Below are 8783 nucleotides of genomic sequence, written 5' to 3' on the forward strand. Positions count from 1 at the left end.
GTTACACCTCTATAAATCACTTGTAAGGCTACATCTGGAATATGGGAACCAGTTTTGGGCTCCACATTTTAATAAGGACATTCAGAAGTTAGAGTCAGTTCAAAGGTGGGCAACTAGACTACTACAAGGAATGGAAGGCCTCCCATATGATGACAAGTTGAAAAAGTTATTAAGTGATTATTGGCTGCAATGGGGCTTTCTGGCTGGTGCCAGCCTCTCTTCTTAGCACACAGGAACCACAATCCCTACACCATGCTTCAATGGATTCTCTCATCCCAGCCCAGTAAAACTACATATTTTACACAGTCATAAGCAGCCAAAAGGGATCTATTCTATTCAATTGCAAATGATCTAGATAAGACTGAGAATAAGATACTGCACGGGACATAGCAGAGTTGGTCAAGTTGAGTGGAGATGAGTTTGCTATTTGGCACAGCTTTTTGCATCAATAAAGCAAGTAAAAGGTGTGAAAGATAAAAAAAAGGGTGAAAGTGTGAAAAGTGAATTGGCCAAATTGAGGTGCATATAAAGTTTTTGCTTTCTTTCAATTAACTAATGGGGCTCATTTGAATCAGGTGAATTGAGTTCTGCTTTTGGAAACTGGGTTAAGAAGGGGTGCACCGGTCCTGGAGGTACTGCAATACCAGGTCAATGCGTGCAGTGGACAGAGCAAGATTTTTTCCATCTCCTTGTTCTAAAAATCCATTTAATATATGGTCCCCAGAGAGGGGACGTATCAGATATTAAACTGATAAGAACAGATTTAATTTTTTTTTTTTTCTGTTTATCAGTAGGACTTCAAAATAACAAAGGTGATCGCCTCCCGTTGCCTGGGAACCGTCCAGGCACAAGAGGGCTATGTGTCACCAGAAGGCGCACACACTTCCTCAAGGCCGGCAGACGTGCAATCCCAGGCACCTTCCAGTACCGACCAAGGTAGCGTCCTCCGAAACTACACTTGATCTTAGCCAAAAGGCCGAGAAGCTATAACCCGAATTGGTTACGGCCTTGAGTGGCACCCTGGCCTATACCGGACACATCTTAGGGAGAGGGAGACACACCCACGCCTACAGAAGACATTTTGTCACCCAAGCCAACCCTTGAAAAGGCTGTTTTGCAGAGCAAAAACAAGAAGAATGGTGCTTTTTGCAGCCGCCGCCCACTGCAATGAATCTGAATAACTCCTCCTTTTGGACACAAGCACCTCCCCTCCCCCTTGCAGTCTTTCCAATTCATGATACAAAAAGACGGACGGACAGGACAGGACAGGACAGGCTGCCTGACTTTCCGTCACTGCCACCCTTTGCCATCCTTGCCCGTAGAAAGCCCTTTCATCATCCCCAAACCCTAATCTTTTCCCTTCCCTTCCCAGATGCGTCTCACTCCCTTTCATTAGGAAGTGAGCGCAGCCTTTTCTCCGTTCTGCACATGCGCGACGTTAAACACAAATGCGCAGGCGTGCGTTCCATTACCCTCACTGCATTCCACTCCCATACAGGAAGTGGGCGCAGCTATTACTACGGTCGCACATAAAAGAACCCACGGCCACCACTGCACATAGCTGACTCCACCACAGGACACCCACTTCTACACCAACGCAGGTAAGACAGGATCGGCACCTCTATGCTCCCGTTACAATCAGGCTCAGTCACCATGTGATAACGCTCTCAACTCTTTAGTTGCAGGCTCCCCTTGCTTCACCTCCACTGGCTGTGCTGCCATTTCCTCTCCCACCTGGAAGGTATACTTTATTCCACTATTTTCCTGTTTCTCTCTTCCCCCTTTTCCCATAACCTACTTTTATCTGCATTTGTGGGGTATCTATATGCTATTTACATCATAGTTTTATTCATTAATATGGAAGGGAAGAGTGCCCATGAGAGTGTTGAACTGCGGAGAGCAAGAGATTAAGCTGCTCCGATTTGCCACCATTGATAAGCTGTTCTCAGTAGATACACATGCTATCCAAACAGCAGCATCCACCATTGCTTCAGCCCACCCATTCAGTGACAGCTCACCAAGTCAGCCAGAGGAGTGGTGTAAGGAATTACACGTAGGCACTGACTCCACACCTTCACATCACAAGAAGGGGGTCTACAGGCTAGTGCAAGAATACGAGCAAGTCTTCAGCAAACATCCGCTAGACTTTTGAAGAATAAAAGGGGTCAAACACTACATCCCCACAAGTGCACACCCACCCATCAAAGAGAGATATAAGCCAAAACTACCTGCACATTACCAGTGTACCAAGGACATGTTGAGCAACATGAAGGAGGCTGGGGTTATCCGTGACAGTTGTAGCCTCTGGGCAGCTCCGTTGGTCCTGTTAAAGAAGAAGGACAGCACCACTCCCCTGTATTGAGGAATAGCTAGCTGCATTGAGAACTGCAAATTATTTTTCTACCCTTGATCTCACTAGTCGCTATTGGCAAGTGTCCGTTGCTGAGGCAGACCGGGAGAAGACCGCCTTTGCCACCCCGATGGGTCTCTGCGAGTTCAAAAGCATGCCCTTCGAGCTGTGCAATTTGCCAGGAACCTTCCAGAGGCTGATGGAATGCTGCTTGGGACACCGAAACTTTGAAACGGTACTGCTATACCTTTATGATGTTATTGTTTATTCTAAAGCAAACAAGATTTTAGGGTGTATAAAAAGGGAGATTAGATCCGGTGATCCCAACGTATTGTTACCCCTCTATAAATCACTTGTAAGGCCACATCTGGAATATGGGGTAAAGTCCTGAGCAGGTTGATAACCATTGGTTTGAGCATGGTAGGGTGTAGTGCGCATCTTCCTGCATCGGTAAAAGCTGCAGAAGTCCTTGAAGATTTCCGCTTCAAAGGCTGTGCCTTGATCTGTGAGGACTCTCTCTGAGTAGCCATGAGGTCTGCATAAGTGTGCTTGGAAGACCTTCGCTGCAGTATGGGCCATTAGATCTTTGACTTGTACCACAACCATAAATCTCGAGTAGTTGTCTACCATCGTAAGTGCATACGTGAGCTCGCCTCGATATTCTGCAACAAAACTCCCTTTTTCGATTTCAGTTTCAGCAAACACTCCTCTTCCTGTAGAAAATATTTATCATTACCTAAGACAGTCATTCTAATGCATGACAATATTAAGGCAATTTAGTTAAAACTTGTTTTAACTCACCTTTAAGGGGATTGATGTATTTCATGGTCAATCCAGGTTTGTCAGTGATGGCACTGACATAATGTATGGCGTCTTTTTCGGGCGTTATCCTTTGCCTTTTCATTGTGAAAATCCAGTTGCCTATATCAAAGCAAATTCTACTACTTGTAAAGTATGCAGAAAATGAAATGTAGAACATATAACATCAACTGCTTAGGAACGCATCATAGGTTAGTACTTAAAAGGATATTGTCATGTTCTAGTCATAATGCAAGCTGGACATTTTTCATGTTACCCTGTAATCGCCGGCCTGTTCTAATGCTCACAAGCCAAGATATAGGCTCAGCTGCTAAGGCTTCCCTCTGCCTTCTGAATGAAACTTGAATATGTCTGGGTCACTGTGTATATAGCAGGTGCTCAGAAAAAATAAGAGTCAATTCAATAGAAATAGCTCTGGCACACTATAGTGATCAATAACGTAAGAAAAGAACTCTTGGAATGCTGAAAATTCTTTATTTGTGCAAAAGGATAATTCATCCAACGTTTCGACCTTGTTTTTAGGTCTTTATCAAGGATAAAGTTATCTAAGATCATAAAGGGTTACAAAACCATATAAACACGTAATTAGTACATAGTACAACATAACAGTACAATATATTGCTACTTGAGAGTACAATGGGTCAAATGACCATGATGCACATACAAAAAATTTTTCCAAAGCCATAGTGAAAACATTTGTACTGAGGAAAGAAAATTTCCACATGACCTATCTGGAGAAACATTCTGGATCAAACAACCAAAAATAGTCAAGCAGGTAAATACACACCTATATGGATAACAGGATGATATGTGTTCAATTGTATAGCGTCATTGCCAAACTTGCAATCCTATATAGTGAAGGAAATGAACACATATCATATCAAAGAACACAGGAACATGGGTGTGAGAAAAACCTCAATGTTTATACTTTGTTCTTTATAATGGTGTGAACATGTATATGTCTCAGTACCTTATGCACTTGAGAATTCTAGTGAGTAGATCATGAAAGCCTATTTCAGAACTGGAATCGGTAAATAATTGTAGGTGGAATCTAAATGAAAAGATGGTACAAGTGTTATCATGACACGTGGGCTATAACACAATGAGGGGCACTGCAGCCAGAAACTTGAGATGCTGCCCCCTGACTGCTGGCCCCTATGCATGTTTAAATAGAGGTCTCCCCCTAGAAAGACACTGACCTGCCGCCCCCGCCTCCTGTGGTGTGACTGGCCTAAGCCCCGCCTCCTGGATACATATCACCGTGCTGCCCAGCTTCCAGCCTCTCGGCTGCAGGACCCGGACCTGTTTGGGCAGCCGGACACAGGGACCCGCTCCTGGAGGCGGTAAGAGAGCTATCAGCAGGGAGGTAAGCGTTTCAGCTCACAGCACTGTTAGCTGTGAGCGGCTCCCTCTATGCTGAGGCACAAGCGATGTGTGACCGGTGAGCGCGGCGTTCTAAGGGAACTACCCGCCCGCTGGTCCGCTTGTGCTCGCCATTATTTAACAACCTCACCCCCCCCCCTCCCCCCACCCCCCCCCCCCCTCCTCCCACCCCCCCCCTCCTCCCCTAAAATCAGCATGGAGGAAAGCGTTCTGCTCACGGCGCTGTTTGCTATGAGCGGCTCCCTCCCTGCTGAGGCTCAAGCTACGTGCGCCGGCGAGCGGCGTTCTGAGGGAACTACCCGCCCGCCGGTCAGCTTGAGCCGCCATTAAGTTTGAAAAAGAGCGCTTCGCGCTCTTTGTCATTGGCCCCGCCCACCCGCCGCCCAGCAACCGCCGACCAGACACCGTCGCCAGTGCCGAGGAGGAGCTGGGTAGGGCTGTGTGCGCTCTGCACGGCACCTAAAAGGTGTGCCTCAGAGCGCAGCTGAAAAGCTCCGTTCTGAGGCGCATGGTGCCGGTAGAGAACGTGCGCTCAGCCTGCAGCTCCTGCCATAGACAGAGCAGGAGCTGCCGGCAAAGCGCACGGAAGTGACATGTCACTTCTTAGAACACAGCGATTCGGGCAACAGCTGAATCGCTGCGTTCTACTATGCAACGTGCGTACGGCCTCTACACAGTCTCCATAGACTGTGCAGGGGACGCAGGACGCATGAATTAGGCACACAGCCTAATTGAATTGCAGACTCAGTGCAGTCCCTGTCACAGCGCAGGTTGGAGGCACGGTAGGGGAGAATCTAGTATGCAGGCACTAACCTGCAAGAGTCAAATCACCCCATCCCACACGCACTGAACTTCCCCTCCCCTCCGTTTGTATGCCCCGGGAATGCCAAGGGGGCTAGCCTGGGAATGAACCAGGGACCATGTGGGTCTCCCAGTGAGCGGGCGGGTTAAGGGATTCTGTTAGGACTTCAATGTTCAAATTGAGGGGGGCTGGTAGTGAACAGGGGCAAGAAGCAACAGTCAGCAGGTGGCGTGTTTTCCCTCCTGCTGATACCACACCTACACCAAGCCCCCTCCCAGGCCAAAACACACTCCATTTGACATTATGACAATGGTGACTGTTAACAGCCCCGCCCCGTTGTCACACAGGGGATTTCAGCATGTTATGGCGGCGGTGGGTGCGGTGCCGACTATCGCGTTGTACGGTCATGTGCAGGGGTCACGGTAGCAAGCTTTGGCATGGGTAGCCACCATGTCCGGAGTCTGTCATCTTAACCCTTGGATAGGTGTGAGCGTCGTCGTAGCAGGCGTTACGTGGGTAGATCTAGATCCAGTCGTCTTGTCATTTCCTGAATCACCAGGTGAGTACCCTGATGGGGAATGCGGGGTGGGATAAGTCCCCCTAGGGAGGATAACGTGACGTCACAGGTAACAGGCGTCCCGCCCAGCTCTACATGTTGTCACTAAGTTATTTATAACAATGTTATTGGTGCTGAGGGAATCGCCCTCCCCCGTTTCTGTTAAAAGCTGTGATGGTATCTAGCATTCCTACCCCTTGTAGACAGCATTCCACAATCTACCTGCTCTAACTGTAAAGAAGCCTTCCCTATTTCGGAGGATTAAGTTTGGTGGCAGTTTATTTATATTGACCACACGGGTATTTATACAAATTATTATTATTTATTATGCGCCATATAATTCATGGCGCTTTGCATGCGAAAGGGGTTTTTACATAATAGGTACCAGTATAATAATCATAAACCGTACAAGGCACAGACTGGTACAGGGGGAGAGAGGACCCTGCCCGCGAGGGCTCACAGTCTACAGGGGATGGGTGAGGAGACAGTAGATGAGGGCAGAGCTGATTGTGCGGCGCTGTATCGGACTGAGGGTTACGGCAGCTTGTAGGCCTGTCGGAAGAGGTACAAATGAGATATCCTCTGAGACGTCTTTCAAAAATTAAACATATCTTAATTTTTCAACCTTAGTTTAATACAGGCGGCCTCCATTCCTTGTAATAATCTTGTTGCCACCGGTTAACTGACCCTTCAAGTGATTTATTGATTAGTGACAATATTATGGGATCACGGGATCTAACCCCCCTGTTTTACCCCTAATGTCATGCTGTAATTGAAAGAAGGGATCTATATTGGTCACAGTTAGTTTTATCGAAATGTGAGAAGTATATCTCTGTACATTTGCATGGTTTGATTGTTTTTCTAAAACTGCTTCTTTTTTGTAGTGAAGTAATTTTCATCCTTTTTTACTAGATTTTCCCTCTTTGGTTAATTACGTATGTTTTAATTGGTTTTCCTTACCGTAAGAACTGAAAATAAACAAGTGAGATGGGAAAACCGGCAATGTTAGCTATTCGCAGAATAATTATGCCCGCTAATATTTTCTGGACAATTACTTCCACATACATATTCTAAAAGGTATAAATTCACTTTTAGTTTTTGTGTGCGTTGCATGGATTGGGGACGCTGCCCCATCGGGGCTTACGGTCTGGATTCCCTATCTGTATGTTTATGGGGGTGTGGGAGGAGGCTAGAGTGCCCGGAGTAGACCCACGCAGTCACGGGGAGAACGTACAGGCTCCTTGCGGATGGTGTCCTTGGCGGGATTTGGGCCCAGGACCCCAGGGCTGCAGCTAGCCATTGAGCCACCGTGCCATGCCATAATAGTTTCAAGAGCAGGAACAGACAGATTTGTAGATGGAGTATTACGGCGTTGCAGGGCCAGCTGTTTGGGATCATTTGCGATACAAAGTGTTTATATAGTTATATATAAAAAAAAAAAAAAAAATGCTCCTTATGCCACAAGAGGGGGAGCACTACTAGACCTTGTACTAACCAATAGGCCAGACCGCATATCAAATATACAAGTTGGGGGTTACTTGGGGAATAGTGATCACAAAATAATAAGTTTTCATGTATTCTTTAGTAAGATGTATAGTAGAGGGGCTACAAGGACACTAAACTTCAGGAAAGCAAATTTTAAACGGTTGAGAGATTATCTTAGTGCAATAAACTGGGATGATGTACTAAGTAATAAAAGTACACAAAGCAAATGGGAGACTTTTATGAGCATCCTGAATAGGGCTTGTGCAGAAAATATACCCTATGGGAACAAACATGCTAGAAATAGGAGGAAACCCCTATGGCTAAATAGAGCTGTAAGGGAAGCAATAAAAGAAAAACAGAAAGCCTTAAAAGAATTAAAGAGGGTAGGTAGTGATGAGGCATTATATAATTATAGAAAATTAAATAAAATATGTAAAAAGCAAATTAAGTTAGCTAAGTTTGAGACAGAGAGACTCATTGCGAGAGAAAGTAAAAATAATCCTAAAATATTCTTTAACTACATAAACAGTAAAAAACTGAAAAGCGATAGTGTTGGCCCCCTTAAAAATAGTCTTGGTGAAATGGTGGAAGGGGATGAGGGTAAAGCTAACCTGCTGAATGACTTTTTTTCTACGGTTTTTATACAAGAAAATGCCATGGCAGATGACATGACCAGTGATGCCATAAATTCACCCTTGAATATTACCTGCTTAACCCAGCAGGAAGTACGCCACCGCCTCGAAATCACTAAGGTTGACAAATCTCCGGGCCCGGATGGCATACACCCCAGAGTACTACAGGAATTGAGTTCTGTGATAGATAGACCATTATTTTTAATCTTCTCAGATTCCTTAATAACAGGGTCGGTACCGCAGGACTGGCGCATAGCAAATGTGGTGCCAATATTCAAAAAGGGGACAAAAACTGAGCCGGGAAATTATAGGCCGGTAAGTTTAACCTCTACGGTTGGTAAAATCCTTGAGGGTTTCTTGAGAGATGCTATACTGGAGTATCTCAAGAAAAATAACCTTATGACAGAGTATCAACATGGGTTTATGAGGGATCGATCCTGTCAAACTAATTTGATCAGCTTCTATGAAGAGGTAAGTTCAAGCCTGGACCAGGGAAATGCAGTGGATGTTGTGTATATGGACTTTTCAAAAGCTTTTGATACGGTGCCACACAAAAGGTTGGTACATAAAATGAGAATAATGGGGATAGGGGAAAATATGTGTAACTGGGTTAAAAACTGGCTCAGTGATAGGAAACAAAGGGTGGTTATTAATGGTACGTACTCGGACTGGGTCTCAGTTCATAGTGGGGTACCACAGGGGTCAGTATTGGGCCCGCTTCTTTTCAACATATTTATAAATGACCTTGTTGGGGGC

The 8783-nt window shown here is 45.6% G+C and overlaps 1 pseudogene; it reads right to left on the reverse strand.

The window, feature by feature from the left end:
- Positions 1 to 610: 610 nt before the first annotated feature.
- On the reverse strand, positions 611 to 817 carry LOC142261469 (U2 spliceosomal RNA; annotated as a pseudogene).
- Positions 818 to 8783: the final 7966 nt, after the last annotated feature.

The sequence above is a fragment of the Anomaloglossus baeobatrachus genome, unplaced genomic scaffold, assembly GCF_048569485.1.
Source record: "Anomaloglossus baeobatrachus isolate aAnoBae1 unplaced genomic scaffold, aAnoBae1.hap1 Scaffold_225, whole genome shotgun sequence".
Classification (NCBI taxonomy): Eukaryota; Metazoa; Chordata; class Amphibia; order Anura; family Aromobatidae; genus Anomaloglossus; species Anomaloglossus baeobatrachus.